At 39.1% G+C, this 17,658-nt stretch overlaps 1 protein-coding gene across 11 annotated transcripts in view; it reads right to left on the bottom strand.

Annotated features, from left to right (window-relative positions):
- The window catches only part of maptb (microtubule-associated protein tau b), a 46,103-nt gene that overhangs the window by 24,857 nt on the left and 3,588 nt on the right, over window positions 1-17,658 (bottom strand). The window contains exon 1 of one of the 11 annotated variants that reach the window (XM_073842296.1): window positions 16,647-16,708. The exons of the other annotated variants lie outside the window; for them this stretch is intronic. The gene's annotated coding sequence lies outside the window, so the exon portion shown is untranslated. Of the gene's footprint in view, window positions 1-16,646; window positions 16,709-17,658 lie in introns of those variants that run through there. 11 annotated transcript variants of the gene reach the window in all.

The raw sequence follows: 17,658 nt of genomic DNA, 5'->3' as shown, positions 1-17,658 counted from the left end.
TTATATTTAAAAATGTCCTCTTCCAAGCTTTATTATGGCAGTGAATGGCTGTTAAAGTCCAATAAAGTGCATCTATCCATCATAAAAAGTGCTGCACATGGCTCCGGGGGGTTAATAAAGGCCTTATGAAGTGAATTGATGCATTTGTGTAACGGATGGCTTGAGGGTGAGTAAATCATGAGGTCATTTTCATTTTTGGGTGAACTAACCCTTTAAGTTCCCAGGTTAACTTCAGACTCTATATGATCAATGTTCAAACACTCCTGTGGTACAAAGTGAATATCTGCCATGGTGAATGAAACACACAAAGGGCACAAAGATTACAGGAAACAGCAGGACAGTATGAAGTGGTAAGAGACCTCTCTTCCTAAATAAAAATGGCTTCTGGTATACAGCTTCTTAACATGTAGAAAAACCATAATTGCCAATTTGCACGTTCTCCATTGTAGGTAAAACCAATAACTGGCTGACAAAAGGCCAATCTGAGTCTCTCTGCCATACATAGAAGGTACCAGAACCTTTCATCCAGTGAAGAGAGCAGGACGAGATATTACATGAAGGTATTAAATGATGGATTGATGGCACTGGGATTTCCTTTTCTCTTAAAGCATGCCCAGAGAGAGTCGTATCCTGTTCATTTACTTATGGTCGCTGATGTGTTGTGTGTGTATATGTGTGTCTGAGTGTGTGCTTCCTGTTACAACTAAGAATGTGGTTTTCCTTTTAGCAGTTCTGCTTTATACCAAAATTTATGTAATCCCACCAGAGCTATGAGTGGACAAATGTGAACGCTCTCATCCATCTCCTTCACACAGGATGCCAATAAACATGAATTACATTAGTGTTGAAATGGATTAGATGGCTCACATGCGACACTGTCACATCCCACAGTTCCTCTTTGTTGATGATCCACGTGTACGTAATTGGACACCCTAATGTTTCGCATGCGCTCCGAGACCCACACAGCAAGGTCATCTGGTTGTGAGGGTCATTATGAAAACCAAGTTGTTTTAGGCAAGAAGTGCTGTGGAGCTGAAAATAGTGCCAAACCTGCAGGGCTGGGTTTACATTTGTCAATTACATCATCCTCAAAGTCAGCAGTGACCAGCAGGGCAGAACAACAATACCAGAAGCCAAAAAGGCCTTTAAAAGGGTAGTTCATCCAAAAATGAAAGCTCTTGTCTTCATTTCTAACCTCTATGACTTGGAACAATTCATGGTTCTTTTGTAGCTTGGAAGCTTCAGTCGCCATTTATTTTAATTGCAAAGAATATGGAAAACAGTCATTACATTTTTACCTTTCATGTTCCACAAAGTCATGTGGGTTTGAAATGACATTCATATTTTCAGCTATTCCCTTATGCTTTGTATTAGAAGGTGTTTTTACCATGATTGCACAAGTGCGCTGAGGATTGGGAAACATCGTTCTCCATATTCCCCAAGGAGCATCTGCCACCTTCTTAACAAACTCTCACAAGCCGGGTTTCCCCGAGGCAGCAGTGGTGCAAATTCAAGCTTGCCTCCCGCAGGATCCTTATGCTTTATTCAGAGTAAGCTGTGATATCAGTAAACAGAGCTTAGAAACCATCTGCAACCACAGTCAATCCAGAACTAGATAAGCACTGGAATCCACCATTACATCATTAGGGTCTGATTTATTTACCTAAAATGTTTGTCGGAAAACACAAACTGGGGAGCAACATCTAAAATGTTCAAAAAAGGTTGATTGCAACTTTTGTTTCAAGCTTACTTTTTAACTTCAGTGGTGTCAAATTACATTAATATCTCCAAATGCCATTGTTTCTCACATGGTTCCATATGATCTTCTCTGAATAAACTTCTTTCTGTTCCTCACACAAAGCTGAAATACAATGCCTTGCGAAAGTATTCATACCCCTTCAATTGTTCACCTTTTGTTATGTTTCTGCCTGTTTTAAATTACTTTTTCTTCCACATCAGTCTACACTCTATGCACCTTAACGACAAAGCAAAAACAGAATTGTCACAACTTAATACATTTCTTTAAAAAAAAAACTAAAATAACACATTGTAAAAGTATTCATACCCTTAACTCAGTACTTAGCCGAATCACCTTTACAGCCTCAAGTGTTTTTGGGTATGATGCAACAAGATTTGCACATCAACATTTGACAATTATCTGCCATTCTTCGCCTCACCTCTTCACCTCTGTCAGCTTAGATGGGGACTAGCAGACATTTTCAGGTTTCTCAAAAAATGTTTGATTGGGTTCAAGCCCAGGCTGTGGCTGGGTCACTCAAGGACAAAGTTTTCTATAAGCCACTCTTGCTGTGTGCTTAGGGTCATTGTTCTGTTGGAAGGTAAACCTTCTGCCCAGTCTGAGGTTCTGAATGCTCTGGACTGGGTTTTTATTAAGGCTATCTCAATATTTTGGTGCATTGAGCTTTTCTCCTACTCTGACGAGTCCCTCAGTCCCTGCCACTGAAAAACAGACCCACAGCATGAGGCTGCTACCAGCGCACTTCACTTTTGGGATGGTACTTAACCGGTGATGACCAGTGCCTGGTTTCCTTCAACCTTGATGCTTGGAGGTTCATCAGACCACAGAATCTTGTTTCTCACAGTCTGAGGGTCCTTTAGATGATTTTTTGCAAATTCCATGTGTGTTTTTTAATGTGTCTTCACTGAGAAGATGTTTGAGTCTTGCTACACCACCATAAAACCTAGATCGGTGGAGTGTTGCAGTTATGTTTGTCCTTCTGTAGGTTTCCCCCATCTGCATATATGATGATGGAGCTCTACTAGATTTACCATCAGTTTCTTGGTCGCCACTCTTGCCAAGGCCCTTCTCCGTCAATTGCTCAGTTTGGCCAGAAGGCCAGCTCTAGGAAGAATAGTGGTTGTTTCAAACTTCTTCCATTAAAGGTAACAGAGACTACATGCTTCTGTGAACCTTTAATGCAGCATAATTTCTTCTGAACTCTTCCCCAGATGTGTGGCTCTAAAGGCTTTTTTTTACCTCAGGGTTTAGTTTTTGCTCTTATATCCATTTTCAGCTGTTCATTAAGATGTGTGTACATTTATAAATCATACCCATTCAATTGAATTTGCCACAAGTTAACTTTACTCTAAGTGTAGTAACATCTACAAACAATATGAATGCTCCTGTGCTAAATTTCAGCTGTCCCAGATCATTTTATTTTTAATAAACGTAATAAATTTGCAAAGGCAGCAACATAACAAAATAAAAAAAAATTAAGGGGTATGGATACTTTCACAAGGCACTGTATAGCACACATGGGGCCATATCAATTATTTTTATGATAAGGGATAATTCACCCAAAAATGAAAATTCTTTCATTATTTAGTCACCCTAATGTCGTTTCAAACCCGTAAGACCTTCATTCATCTTCAGAATGCAAATTAAGATAATTCTGATGAAGTCCACAAGCTTTCTGATCCTGCATAGACAGCAACACAACTGAGAAACGCAGTGTCCATGTGACATCAATGGTTCAACCTTAATTTTTATGAAGCTACGAAAATACTTTTGGTACACAAAGAAAAACAAAAATAATGACTTTATTCATTAATTTCTTTTTGTGTCAGTCTCCAAGAAATTGTTATATAAAGCGTTATTTGATAAACAAAAGTCTTACAGGTTTGGAACGACACGAAGGGTAAATTTTCAGAACAATTCCAGACCCAGGGTACTGTTTACTTTTGTTGTATGAGAAAAAGCAGTGTGAACATTCTTTAACTTGTGTGTGTGTGTGTGTGTGTGTGTGTGTGTGTGTGTGTGTGTGTGTGTGTGTGTGTGTGTGTGTGTGTGTGTGTGTGTGTGTGTGTGTGTGTGTGTGTGTGTGTGTGTGTTCCAGAGAAGAAATTCTACAAGTTTGGAATGACACAAGAGTGAGTAAAACAATAAAAAACTGTTTTAAGTCAATCAATCAGCTTCACTCAGCCAGGTTTACCAGATAAGTTTTGCTGGTAAAAAACAAGGCTATGTTGGTTCACCAGCTAGAACATGCAACAAATAGGCACTAACTAGCATAAACTACCCTGAGGAAGCACATGCTGCTCTGGACAGAAGAGAAAATGTGTTTACTTGGCGTGTGATTCAATGTTTGCTAGGAGGCTATGAATGCATAGACATAAAGAGCATGTCAATTTCCATCAATTCAACACTTGATCTTGTCCATAGGGAATCGACTGAATTGTGGAAAGCGGGCACCAGATGGTGCTCAAGAATAAGAGGGATTGATGACATCAACCAGTTTGGAGGCAGAGCAAGGTATTACATCCTGATAAAAGACTGCAAGAGAAACATGCTCTTTCTGCACAATAACATGCACAATGAATAACCAATGCTATCTCACTTGAACGATTTTGTGTGTAAGGGAGGTTTAGGGGTGCTCCTTTGTACGAATTAGCCACCTTGGAAAATATGTACAAATTGCAATGAGATTGGGTTGGAATAACCAGAAATGTGTATTAAGAAACAGTGCCATTTTAGATTTCATGTAGTTTTCTATTTTCAGAATCATTCTCTTGTGAATTTGCTGCCTAAGTTTTGTGCTTATGCAGTTTGGTCTCCTCTGGCTGGAAGTCAGATTTACAACAATTGTTGTTCATGGTGCTCAGCATGCTGGTGCACTTGACCTGAATGATTGTGATCCTGGGCAGTGCAGTGAGAATGTCAGTGCCCCTTTAAGAAGCCTACGCCTTGCTGCCTGACGATGGATGCCTCTTGCTCTCTGTCTCTCTCTTCTTTTCGTGGTTAAAGGCTTGGCACAGAGCATAAAGGGCAATGCTGGATTTATGAAGGGCAGACTTGGGAATGCGGAGGGCTCTTGAAAGACAACGCAGGGTGACATGTGGCCGATATGGCTAAGGGGTGGCCCTGGCTGAAGTGGGCAGGGGTGAGAGGGAGAATTGTAATGTGAGTTGGCCAGCGGCCAGGGACGGGCAACTCTCACCTCATCAATATTCAGGACACATTACTGCAGAAAGCACGAGAGAATGAGAGAGCAAAAAGAGGGTGAAAGGGAATTGGAGACTGAGAGAAAGAGGAAGGAGGGGGGCAGAAAAGGAAAGAGGTGTGTAGTACATTAATGCAACAGAACAGCTCAACAATAAGGATGGCACGCTAGTTTGAGGCCAGTGTCTGGGAGTTTTGGGCGCTATGACAGAAATGTCACTTGCTTTATATGGACTTTTTTCAGTAATATTCTGGAACTTTTATTTTGTTGTTAAAAAAAATGGCAAATGAAAATGTAGTTTTATTTTCTGACATATTTTATACACAGTTGCTAAATAAAGTGCATAATTGTTGGCACTAGTGAACATTTAGGGAGTGGAATTACTGAAATACTGGCCCAGACCAGCCAGTAAATAACCAGATGAAAATAAGCCTCATTGCTGAGCTCTGCTCTACCCTCAAAACAATACAGTAAACAGTAAGCGAAGGAGAACGAGTGATGAGGAAGACCGAACAGAGAGAGACAGAAAGGGAATGTGTGAGGGTTTCTGAGCTGAAAGGACAAGAGAGAGTAGGCGGAAAGGAGAAGGAAACAACAAAGACAAAACACGCAGGAGGAAAGAATTCAGTGAGCGAGAGAAAGAGAGGGAGGAGGACAGAAAAAGAGAGCACTTTGGGGATAAAAGGATAAAGGAACTTCAGGCGAGAAAAAAGTGAGTGAAAGACACAGACAGAGCCTGCAACTGTATGATACAGCAGATTTCTAGAGGGACTTTCACTGATTTTGCTGCAACAGTGCAATAGGCCATCACATCTAAAGGACTGGGGCATCGTGGGTATTTTCACTGCACTCAGCCCTGTCCTCTCTCATCAGATCACATGTTATTTTGCCCGAGCACACTAAGCTAAATGATCCTGCAGCACGGCAGATCTGAAAGGTTTCTTGAGGTTGTTCATGGCCCACCGACACGTATCCATGCAGTCAGTCACTAGTCTGAGGCGGCACATTTGCTGACCGTTTGATGACCTTCTCAATTCGGTATACTCTAATCTGCCCCTAAAGGGATATGGCGATGGAAAAAAAATTAGATGGTAGCAAAAATAATATTTCAGTGTGTTCTCTCAAGAAACTTTGTGTTGTCTGGCAAAACATTTACATTTCCCAGAGAAACTCTGCACTCCCACACAAAACCTTTGTGACTGACATAATATGAGATGGAAAGAAAACCCAAAGTTCTTTGGGGGAATGCAACAGTTTTACGAAAGAACCTAATGTTTATTGGGGATACACAATAGTTGTGCAAGTGAACACAAATGTTTTGTTAGAGAACCCAAAGTTCTTTAGGGGAACACAAATGTTTTGTTAGAGAACCCAAAGTTTCTTGGGGATACACAATAGCTGTGCAAGCCTTTGCAAATGTTTTGTGAGAGAAACTTTGGGTTCTTTGGGGAAATGCAACAGTTTTGCGAGAGAACCCACAGTTCTTCAGGGAAACGCAACAGTTTTGGCAGAGTACCCAAAGTTCTTCGGAGGAACACAACAGTTTTGGCAGAGTACCCAAAGTTCTTCGGGGGAACACAACAGTTTTGCTAGAGAAACCAAAGTTTCTTGGGGATACGTAATACTTGTGCAAGCGAACGCAACAGTTTTGCGAGAGAACCCACAGTTCTTCAGGGAAACGCAACAGTTTTGGCAGAGTACCCAAAGTTCTTCGGGGGAACACAACAGTTTTGCTAGAGAAACCAAAGTTTCTTGGGGATACGTAATACTTGTGCAAGCGAACGCAACACTTTTGCGAGAGAACCCACAGTTCTTCAGGGAAACGCAACAGTTTTGGCAGAGTACCCAAAGTTCTTCGGAGGAACACAACAGTTTTGGCAGAGTACCCAAAGTTCTTCGGAGGAACACAACAGTTTTGGCAGAGTACCCAAAGTTCTTCGGGGGAACACAACAGTTTTGCTAGAGAAACCAAAGTTTCTTGGGGATACGTAATACTTGTGCAAGTGAACGCAAATGTTTTGTGAGAGAACGCAAAGTTCTTCAGAGGAATGCAACAGTTTTGGGAAAGACCCCAAATCTCTTGGGTGAAACCTAAAGTTCTTCAGGGAAACACAACAGTTTTGGGAGAGAACCCAAAGTTCTTCAGGGGAACGCAACAGTTTTGTGAGAGAACCCAAAGTTCTTCAGAGGAATGCAACAGTTTTGGGAGAAAACCCAAATCTCTTGGGTGAATGCAACCATTTTGCGTTTCTTATGGGAATGCGATAGTTTTGTGAGTAAACAAATGTTTCACAAGAGAAAAAAACATTTAAGTATAATGTTTGCTCCCATCTCATATTTCCATCACCATGTATCCTTAGTGGCTCCATAGGATGGTTTTGGTTTGCAAAATCCAGGTCAAAGGGCATGTAGAGTTTTTAATCAAGAGACAAGTCAAGTTAACAAGTCATGGAGTTGATACAAGAGGCACTTTTGAGGATGAAATAAAAACTGGATTTGACAAGATTTATTGGCATATAATCGTATGGCTTTTTTAGCAAAAGACAACCATTATTTAAATACATATTTTCCATGTTGGTGGTACAATCAATATTACTCAAATAATATAATGTAATAATATATATTTTACAGAATTTACAGTATAGTTTACACCCGTAATGGCACATAAATACAAAGTTGTGTTTGCTCACTTTACATGGCAGTCACTTCCTGTCTAGGTGGGCGGTTTTTACCAGAATATGCTGTGATGTGAATTAAACCTTTTAGCAGGACCTTTTGTTTGAGCCATTTCAAATGAATCAGATATTTGTGTCATTTAAATCTGTACATAGTTGGTCAAGTTTAGCACTGTCTGCATATGATCAGATGCAAATACCAGTGTGGCCAACCTCAACATATATTAAAGAACTAGTGGCCAGTTTTCAATATGGAATGACACTGATCCATTGATGCATGTTAAATGTGACTCTATGTAACCTGTCAGTGGTCCTAGTGTGGTGAAGATCAACCGTTTTTCTGCTTAATTGACCTGACTTTTGCTCATTCAATTGGAAAAATGACCATCTGTCAAACCCTGCAGACCAGATACCAGGAGGTAGGGGTGTATGTGTGCCACGACTTGATGACATGGCAATCCATAACCTCACTTTACCTCATATATGTCTCTTTCTGTAATTAGGGCCTGTCAGTAAATGTACAGCCCTTAGCAAGGGCAGAAAATGAGGCAAACACTGCTGGGAAAGAAGAATCTGTGAAAAAAAATGCAGATGTCGACAGAACCCAGCTGATACGATAAGAAGAGAAATCAATAGAGCAGTCATCTTCAATAAATATGAGCCGAACAACAAGCAGGGAAAAACCTGGTGAGTAAAATATGCATACTCATAATGCTCTCAAAGACATTTCTTGCTTCCACGGTAACCAGCCCAGCAAGTCAATATGGTGAATTCCCACACAAACACCCTCCTTTCACATGAAATTCACCATCTTTTCACTTGGTTGGTGCCTCAGAAAGTTCATAATGCATAGCTTTTCCAGCACTAAGAATCTTGATCTTTGCAGCATAATAAAGGTTAATGTCTTAATGAAAGAGTAAATGAGAATAGTACACATGGCATAAGTGTCCTGAACTCTGGATAATTAAGTTAGGCCCTTGTGGCTTTAAAATTCATTATATGTAATCCATCTGTTTGCACTCTTCCATTTCCTGTCTATGTTTTGTGGCTTGTCTGCTTTCCAAGCCTCTAATACATTGAGGTTTTCATTAAGGTCATCATGAATAACATTTTTTTCTAAATAAACATTCCTGGTTTTATTGTGAATGATCAATCTGTTCATGTTATTTTAAAGGAAAAAATGTCCTTGTAGTCTTTCAAAATGTAATAGCTTGCTTCCCTTCAAGACTTTATGGACTGTCGTCCCAAAAACTCTTATTTTTGGCTTTCATCTCCACCCCTCCGACAAAAAGTCATACAGAGATTACTGATTACCACCCAATTAATGCAATTTTTGTTTTGCCCTACCTTTTTATAGGCATGCACAATATATTATTAATATTTTATCACATAAATGAAAAGAATTAAAATTTAATAAACATTACAGAAGTAAATTTCAGTTGCAAAGAGCATTCCATGCTGACTTTTGATATCTTGAGGAATCTGTAAGACCTACATCAAAATATCTGCTATGTCCAAGTGAACAGGCTAGAGGCAGATGAACTATTACTGTCCAGAAGATTGTCTAGACATAGTAGCTATTCCTTAGAAAGGGCATGTCTGAGCTTAAAGGGACAGTTCACCCAAAAACGAAAATTACCCCATGATTTACTCACCCTAAAGTCATCCTAGATGTATATGACTTAATTCTTTCAGACAAATACAATTGGAGTAATATTAAAAATTGTCCTGGCTCTTCCAAGCTTAATAATTGCAGTGAATGGGGTTTAAGACTTTAATGCCCAAAAAACTGTGTCCATACATTATAAAAAGTGCTCCACATGGCTCCAGGGGGGTTAATAAAGACCTGATGCATTGTGAATTCATGCATTTGTGTAAAAAACTATCCATATTTAAAAGTTTAGAAACGTAATCTCTAGCTTCTGCTAACTGTCATACACGTGTTCACGAGAAAGTGGCGTTCTAGCAGATGATGAATGCGAAAGCGCAGAGGAGAGAGAAAAACAAAACACCGGTCATGGATTAAAAGTTCAAAACAAGTATTGTAAATAAAAATGTTGGAGGATTTCGATATAAGCCAAGAGGAGACTGGTTTCCCTTTGCTGTAAACAAAACGTAGTTCTCATGAGACTAGCATATTCTCACTGGAGCTTATGTTACGCCTACATCCTACGTCATCCACTGAAACGTCATTCTCTTGTGAGCATGTGTATCACAGTTAGCAGCAGAAAAGATTATGGTTTATAAAGTTTAAAATACAGATATTTTTCTTCCACAAATGCATCAATTCACTTCAGAATGCCTTAATTAAGCCCTCGGATCCATGTGGAGTACTTTTTATGATTTATGGATGCAGTTTTTGGGTCTTCAAAATCCTAAATCCCATGCAATTATAAAGCTTGGAAGATCCAGGACATTTTTATTGTAACTCTGACTGTATTCATCTGAAAGAAGAAAGTCATATACACCTGATGGTTTGAGACTAAGTAAATCATGGGTTAATTTTCATTTTTGAGTCAACTATTCCTTTAAATCCACCTACTATGCTGGGTTACTCTGAAAGCAGTTCCATATCTGGGGGGTTGTCATTGCCCTATAACTAAAATACTAGCTTGTTTATCATCCATCCCCTTTAACAGCCCAGAGAGACACTCTACCTTAACTGCCCTGAGGGGTAAATTAACCAGACTGTCCTCTCCAGCTCAGCATTTCTGTTCACTAAATTTATGGGTCTCTCTCAGAGTTTTTCAGACAGACCAATTACATAAGTGCCCTATGCGCGGTGTAATTGAAGTGTCCGGGAGATGGTTCTGGAATGCCTCTGCAACAATGCAGCAGCAAAAACAAACACCCAAGTCAAGTCCACTCAGGTGAAACTGCTACCTAGCGGCAGCTCAGCGTGAAATTGTTGAATTTTTATTTAACAATTTGTAGAAAGGTAATAAATGTGTATGCGCTTTGGATGTTGTTGAACGGTGGGCAACTCTGCTAGCTTCCCTGTCTGTGCACAGTTGGGTGCCTTTCTCTGCCTCTGACCTAGTTTTGTCCATCCCAGCTAGCAGCGCAGATTGCCACATCACTTTAGAAGTGTGCAGCCATCTCTCCATTTCATGTCTCCACCCTTCAGTCCATCTCATTTTCTCTCTCTGTCTGTTCCTGCAGAGCTCCAGCACTGGGCTGCAGAATCAGTCAGGGCAATGGCTGCAAGCCTCCATGTGCCAAATGCACTGCAGGTGTGGCTTGATCAAGAAAATGTTCAGTATTTTCTCAAGCATTGCAGCATGCTTGCACCAGCCAGCAAGATTAACTGGTAAGCACAAATTCCAGTGGTTAGGAGCTTATCCTTTTACGGGCCCTCCCCAAAATCATGCTAGATAGTTCAACCAATAAATTATGTCATTCAATGTAATTTCAAACTAGTTTGAGTTTGTTTCTATAGTAGAACTTAAGAGGTGAACATTTGTGAAAAACCAGTCAAGTCGCAGAGTTCCATGAAGATATTTTGTAAACTTCCTGCGGTAAATATATCAAAACCTAATATATGATTAGTAATATGCATTGCTAAGGACTTTAAATGCGATTTTTTTCAATATTTAGATTTTTTTTCTTTTTGAACCCCCAGATTCCAGATTTTCAAATAGTTGTATCTCAGTCAAATATTGTCCTATCCTAACAAACCATACATCAATGGAACGCGTATTGATTCAGATTTCAGATGTATAAATCTCAAATTTCAAAAACCCTTATGACTGGTTTTGTGGTCCAGGTTCATGTTTTAAAAATATTCTGGCCGCTCTTTTCAATATGATGAAAGTAAATGCAGACCATGGCTGTCAAGCTCCAAAATTCCCTCAAAAAGTATCATAAATGTATTAAAAATGTGGTTCACACAACATCTGCACTATATTCCACGTCTTCTGAAGCCAAATGATAGCTTTGTTTGAGGGAGAGACTAAATTTAAGTGGTTATTCACTGTTAATCTTCTCTCCATTGATCTGATGTCCAGTGGGACTGGATCATTGAGTTGATGATTACTAGAATGGTCTGATTCTTGAGCAAATCAATTAACATCATTGTCCCGAAAACACATCAAGCTGAGCTAGAGCAAAGACTTGTCATGAATAACGACTAAGAAATAATAAAGCAAGAAAAATGGTGTAGAATTACTTCGAAACAATTTCGCTAGTAAATTTCACAAATAATTACAAAGAAATAGCACTGAATTAAACATGAAATTATAAAGAAAAACTTAATTTACAACTTCGAAGAAATCATTACAGTAGAGAGCTATCATATGACTTAAGAAGATCTGGAATGTAGTGCCTAAGCCATGATGCTTTTTTGGTCTTTTTGGAGCTTGATGGCTTCATTACTAATACATGTTATATGTAACAAAGTGACTGGAATATTTTTCAGAGATGTACTTAAGTTTCACAGACGATTTATAATCATGAAGGTGAAGCCTCACAAGATTTAGCAGATTAATTTTTTTCAGAATTCCATTATTTTCTTAGTGTGAATAACATTAATAATATAAATAACCTTTTTGGACTTTAAAGAACCTTTTGTGCAATGGAAAATTTAATGGGTGTTAAAGGGATAGTTCACCTAAAAATGAGACTATTCTGTCATTAATTACTCACTTTAATGCCGTTCCAAACCCATAAGACCTTTGTTCATCTTCGGAACACAAATTAAGATATTTTTGATGAAATCCAAGAGCTTTCTGACCTAGCTTCATAAAATTATGGTTGAAGAACTGATGTCACATGGACTATTTTATCGATGTCCTTACTACCTTTCTGGGTCTTGAACGCTTCAGTTGTGTTGATGTCTATGCAGGATCAGAAAGCTCTTGGATTTCATCAAAAATATCTTAATTTGTGTTCTGAAAATGAACTAAGGTCTTATGAGTTTAGAATGACATGAGGTTGAGAAATTAATTACAGAATTTCCTTTTTCGAGAGTGTATAGAAGAAAAGTTCAGAACAAGATAATTAGGACTAATAATCAACGAGAATGTAAATAATATGCATTACTACAAGGATGACTTAAAAGCCTCATTTATGCATAAACAGTGCTGTGGTGATTTGCCCGTGTCACACCTGCTCCAACAGCAGACATGTCCTTGATCTAACTGAGAGACGCAACCTTCCCATCTGCCATGTGGTCTCCAGACCCACAGCCCTAGTCTTGCCCAGACTCCACAAGAGTTCAGATCACACCTCACTGAACTGAATCTGCACGTTAAATTAACCAACTGGCGGAGGAGTCAATGTGTTTGTGCGCATGGACTCTGGCTGACATGAAATAATGGTCATGCTGCTAGACAAAGTCACTGCTGATAACAGCGTGATCCACTTAGCATATGAAAATATTCAATCCCCGAAACGGACGGTTGACATTTACGTGAACATGTGTTGTACAGATGCTGGCATGAAGAGGAAAATGTCACTCTGGTGATATACATCCACCACAAAATGTGTGCGGATGCAGATAGCTGTGAGGCACAGACAACATGAACTATTCAACTGGCTTCAATATAGAGAATATAAGATGCATAAACACCATGAAATCAGCTTGTGCGTGTGTGTGCAAGACAGATTTTTGTGATCTCCAGCCGCTGCACACAGGAAGTTAGTCATCTGTTGCCATGGTGCATCAGGGAGTTCAGGACTGCAGTGCACACTGCATGGGATCTGGCCTACCAGACCAGAGAGACACTGTCTTGCTGTCTTCAAGACTTGTTGAATCTGGTTTGTCGTATCCCCGGAAGTTCCTAAGATCTGATTGGGCGATAATGGGTCTTCTAATGAAATTAAAGTGAACTAATGCTCCTTGTGGAGACCCTCTGACAACATATAGCCTGAAACATATGACTCTGCTACTACATGCTTAATGTAATTCATTGAAAATACTGATTAAATGACTTATCATTATGACTTTTTAATGAACTAAGCTAAATTATGACGCAGACATTGTAAGACCATGTAAGACATGTGCAGAAATTATCTTCTAAATGAAAGGAGAAATGCAGTGTGAAATCAAGCCCACTCTCCTCTATTCTGAAGTGACTTTGGGTGAGTTCACACTTGTAGTTCAGTTAGTTTGGTTAATTTGGTCCAGACCAAAAAGTAAAATGGTACATTTGGTCCTGGTCCGCTTAGCGTTCACAGTGTCATTTTTGATAGCGAACCTAAAGGCATAGTGATACGTTCACAGCCTGATTGGTCGGGTTGAATGACATACATTAGATGAGGGAACTCACCGAACACTCCAAACAAAAGGATAAGGTGCGTTCGACTTAAAGCAGTACCAAAGTACCCATTTACTGATCGGTATATGATTTTTTTTTTTTTTTTTACCACCTGCAAACTCACAAAGAGCACTCTTAGTTGCTCCACATTTGCCCTCTACTCATTTTGTTTTGGATACACCGCATGTTCCCTTCATGAAATTATGGTGCATAGCGATGCATCTTGTCATTACATCCTGTCTTTGGTTCGTTTAGAAGTATTTGGTGGAGTTAGTTTGGAAGTGGACCGAGACCCATCTTTTTAGCGGTCTCAGTCCGCTTGTTTGGTGCACACCAGGTTTCGGATGGCAGCGTTCACAATAGGGATGCAACGATACCATTTTTTCAAAACCGATCCGATCCGATACCAAACATTCTGAGTATCGCCCAATACCGATACCAGGCCGATATCAGTGGGGGTATTTTACCTTCAAAACTAAAGAATGTATACAATTCACTTTGTCATTAAGATTGATTTGTTTTAGGTAAAGAAAGAAATACCAAATCTGCTTGCACATTGTTGGATAAAAAAGGGGGAAAAAGAGAGACATGCATGAGAGCAATCAAATTCATAAATTCATATTGAGATTAATGTTTTAAAAATAACATTTTGAAAACAGAAATATTACAGATTTAAATAACTGAACAGATCTGCCAGCAGATGGCGGCAAGACACTGATTTAATTACTGAATCATTTCATTCATTTGATTCGTTCGAACGGATGGTTCATTCAGTATTAAAGCAAGTGACTCTCCGTTTGAATGGGAAATTGAATCATTTCACTAGTTTCGTTTAAAAACGCACGTTCGTTCATAAATGAAACACCGCTGTGTTTGAGTGGAGATGCGCAGCGGCTCAGTTGTGACTTGTTTCAGACTACTTTTGATGACGAAATAGAGCAAAATCAGGCAATAGTGTTATAGTCAGACAATGAAAGTCATTTAATAATAACTTCTTATTTATTTAACTGCTGTATTAAACAATATAGTTTACAAAGTATTTACAAAGGAAGTATTAAAAGCTGTCACTCGGTTCGCGAAGTCCTTGTGTTCTTTTGCGTGATGCTTGCAAATATTACAATTCGCAGTGCTACTAGCTGCTCTATCAAGAGAGAAATATTTCCAAATCAGGGACATGTTTACCGCGCTGAGGTAGACTTTGCATGTAAAAGTTCCCTCTGAACTCGCCTGTCGCACTCACGTCACTCGTGGTTGTGTAAGCAGCGCAACGGATTTTAAGTGTATTTTATTTTTAAGGCAATGTTTTAAAATAATTGTGTTATTGTATGAATTATTATAGTTTTTACAGTAGACTATTATTTCTTGATATTTATTTAATCAAACTCTGGTAACGTATCGAATTTGACATCATATCGACATTCAAAAAGCAGAGTATCGGATCGATGGAACCCTAGTTCACACTTACTCAAATAAACCGCACTAACAGAGCAATTGCACCAGGGTTCATTTTAATCAAACCAGATATGACAAGTGTGAACACACTCTAACAATGAGATACTGAAGCAACAGGCTGTTGTCTGACAGGAATAACACACACTTCATTGCATGGTCTGTAAACGGAATCAGATTTACCTAATGTTCCACGGGTCTCCTTAATTGCCATGGTTAATTGGATTATGCTAAACATAACTGGACAGAAAGCACTCTGGTTCTGTCTTACGGTTGGATACTGTCAGAAAAATACTTCTTAGTAAGTCTTATTCAGGGGAGACAGTAGATTTCTGCATGAGTATTTTATGTATGTACACTCTTAAAAATAAAGGTGCTTCACGATGCCATAGAAGAACATTTTTTGTCTAAACGGTTCTATAAAGAAACTTTAACGTCTGAAGAATCTTTCTGTTTCACAAAAGGTTCTTTGTAGTGAAAGAAGGTTCTTCAGATTATAAAAAGAAAGAGATTTCTTTAAAGAATCTTTGACTGAATGGTTCTTTGTGGAACCAAATCACCTTTATTTTCAATAGTGATATGCAAAAGCAACCCCCTCCGCATATACTTTTAATGAACTTTTTTGGTTTTTATTTTACAGGTAACAGCCTGAAGACGGCATCTACAAGAGTTGTATTAACTTCATCAGTTCTGCAATAAGTGGGTGGACCTTGAATTTTAAATAATGTTTGTCAGCTTTACTAAATCTGTTCAAAGCTAGTAAGGAGGACTAGTTAATAATCTCCTCAGTTCTTTTTGTACATCCCTTGCTGTTTCTTTATTTGTACTCTGTGGCCATATTATTAATTCCCTCATTTAGGGGAATTAACCTTTTTTCTAAAATCTAATAACATTGCCTCAAAATAACGTATTTAGTAAACTAGGTTCAGATACGTATTTATGATATTCACAGACAGGCACTGACAAAAACGTATTGCAGAATACCAACCGACCGTTAAATATCGATGAACTTCTCCTTCAGAAACATCCATTCCGCTATAAAGCCATGCTGAAATACCAACCGCAGATGTCATTTTGAGATCTTTAAATATTATACAAATAAAAGACTAACGTTACACACATAATCGATACGAAAGCGACAGTGCCGTTGGGCTAAAGGCAGGCGGCATGTTCAGCAGAGATGGGCGTGGGGGAGGAAGTGAGAAAAGATGCAGCCGTGCAAGTCGACCATTACGTTTCAAAGCTTACAGTCAATATTTTCGAATTTCATATTTATTTTCAAAAAAAAAAAAAATTGTACTTACGATGCGAACAATGGGCGAGGATGATGAGAGTGTGGCCGAGCAACAACCGTGATGTGAGAGAGAGAGAGAGAGAGAGAGAGAGACGGGGAGGGCGGGGGAGCAAGGTGTGTCCGCTGGCTTGAAAATGCAGAATTAAGTCTATCCTTGTATTCTCATACAGATAATTAAACAGAAAAAACAGCCAGTTTAATGTAGTTAAACTGTCAGATTAAATATAAAGCCTGAAATATAAACTGAATCCATGGAAATGGTTTAAATGTTACGCTGCAGGCTTGTTGCTTCTATTTCTCATTGGTCTAGTGACAGTCTTTTTGTGTAATATCAGATTATAAAAATGTTTTTCATTCAGTATAGACTGTTTTATTAGCAGAGTCGCCCAGACAAAAGCCCCATGTGGTGTAACAAAGGTCAGCATCTTCAATAAGCGGTCTTCACTTGGGAAAAAAAAAGAAAAGGGATTCTTTCAAAAAGACGTGCGCTTTAAACTCTGTGGATAAAGGATAACCTTTAATATTCTATAGCGATTTGTGTAACCATGGCAAGACATCCACATGCAACATCAGCACCATTTTAAACCGAGGACAAACTGCGAAAATCCCTTCACGCCGGAGGATCAGCGACGCGTCGAGTCCGTTTATCGCTTTCAGACGGATCAGGTCCACGCGCAAAAGCCACTAAAAACCCGATTATCGATTTGTCATTGGTTATGACCACAACGGACCTGCAGAAAAAACCTGGCACCTTTTATATAGCCTGACTTAACACACCGGTGTAAGCCACATTATATGCTCCATCAGTGCCTTAATACTTTAGGTTTTTCCACACCGGCAAACCGCGTGCACGTGAAGCATCGCATGCGACTGTCGCCAAACTGCCTCGCGATTTCATTAAATAACTGCATGCCATGCATAAAGACAAACATAATGGAATATTCTTAAAATGAAAATCAATTATTACTGTCTACATTGTGCATCCATGAAAATAACTACCGGTGGATGCGAATGCATAAAGA

This window comes from Garra rufa, chromosome 1 (genome assembly GCF_049309525.1).
Source record: "Garra rufa chromosome 1, GarRuf1.0, whole genome shotgun sequence".
NCBI classification, from domain to species: Eukaryota; Metazoa; Chordata; class Actinopteri; order Cypriniformes; family Cyprinidae; genus Garra; species Garra rufa.
The sequence above is the reverse complement of the archived record's forward strand: the minus strand, read 5'-3'. Positions and strand labels throughout refer to the sequence as shown.